Raw genomic sequence first — 1,710 nt, forward strand, 5'->3', positions numbered from 1 at the left:
CGGGAGAGGCCGCGACAGTGAGAGGCCCGCGTACCAAAAAAAAAAAAAAAAAATCCTGATCAGGAGTAAAATTAGGATCTGCAGGGTCTCACTACACACTTCTTGTTTCTCTCAGAGAAATGGCAAAAGAATGTGGGTGTTAGGAGAGAAAGTCATAGTTATATTCTAAAGCAGTGATTTCCAAACCACTTTGCATCAAATTCACCTGGATAGCTCTTAAAAATTCCCAGATTCAGGATCCCAACCTCTGATTCAATCAATCTGAAATATATCAATGAAATTTGTGTTGTCCAGTGATGTTTTTGTAATTGTGGTAAAGTATACATAACATAAAACTTACCATTTGAACCATTTTTAAGTGTAAAGTTCAGTGGCATTAGGTACATTCACATTTTCATGCAACTATTCCACCATCCAACCGAAGAACTCTATTCATCTTGCAAAACTGAAACTCTATACCCATGAAATAATACCTCTTGATTCGTCCTTCCTCCGGCCCTGGCAACTATTATTCTATTTTTTGTCTCTATGAATTTGATTACTCTAGCTATCTTATACAGGTGGAATCATAAAGTATTTGTTCTTTTGTGACTGGCTGATTCCACTTAGCATAATGTTTCCAAGATTCCTTCATGTCTTAGCAGGTGTCAACATTTCCTTCCTGTTAAAGGCTAAATAATATTCCATTGTTTGTATATATTACATTTTGCTTGTCCATTCATCCATGATTGGACAATTCCCCAAGTGACTTTTTTAAAAATATGGAATTCTTTACAAATGTGTGTGTCATCCTTGCCCAGGTGCCATGCTAATCTCCAGTTGTTCCAATTTTAGTGTGCTGTTGCCAAGCTCAGAACTCCAAGTAGTTTTGGACAGTACCAATAAGGCAGTTTTTTTTCAGCTGCATGTTGGTGGAACATTATATCAATTTAATTGAGTCACCAGTATTTTACAAAGACACAGAATAGAAGAAAATAGAACAAGTAAAAATGGTAATAATAAGTAAGTGTATTATTTCAAAAATTTTGTTTCTTAACTGTATGTGTTTGCTGCAAGGGAGGGTGGTGAGTGTGCCACGTCAGGGCATGAAATATATTTCTTACAGTTGCTTTCAATCAAAAAGATGTGAAAGCCACCTGTCTAAGGACCAGAATACAGAGTATGATTGTATGATAAGTTAACACAATGTTCTCAGCTTGAAAGTTGCTACAGAATTACAGTAGCCATGATTTTACTTTGAATGTATTCAAAATAAGAGAATGTGAAAAGAAAAAAGATTGAGAAATGTCCTCTGTGAATTGATTTGGACTCCACAGTTCATCACAGAGGTCTGAATATTGCTTATTAATGAATCATTTTCATAACACTGTATCAGGAGTTATATATGAATTTGGCGTCTCTCTGATACACTCAGCTTTTACAGACTCCAGAAGTAGATAAAGAATTGCTAACGGCAGTAATGAAGAGGTGTGAATGCCACCAGCAATTCAGGGTTCTGTTCCAGCTCAGGAAACATACCACCAAAATCAAAATTAATTTTCCCCCCTTTGGCATTTTTCTCAGCCATATGTGGTTTTTAAGTTATTGTGGTGACTTCTCTCACTTTATTGAAAATATACAGGATGCATTTATCTAAGATAAATATGATTTTACTTGGTATGTTTTCTGAAATAATGGTATGCAATATGCATCAGAAAATAAGGCAATTAT

At 35.4% G+C, this 1,710-nt stretch overlaps 1 non-coding gene across 1 annotated transcript; it reads right to left on the reverse strand.

The window, feature by feature from the left end:
- Positions 1-755: 755 nt before the first annotated feature.
- Positions 756-858, reverse strand: LOC117201611 (U6 spliceosomal RNA). The gene has a single exon (XR_004483652.1). It is a non-coding gene; the product is annotated as a U6 spliceosomal RNA (small nuclear RNA).
- Positions 859-1,710: the final 852 nt, after the last annotated feature.

The sequence above is a fragment of the Orcinus orca genome, chromosome 5 (assembly GCF_937001465.1).
Source record: "Orcinus orca chromosome 5, mOrcOrc1.1, whole genome shotgun sequence".
Lineage (NCBI taxonomy): Eukaryota > Metazoa > Chordata > Mammalia > Artiodactyla > Delphinidae > Orcinus > Orcinus orca.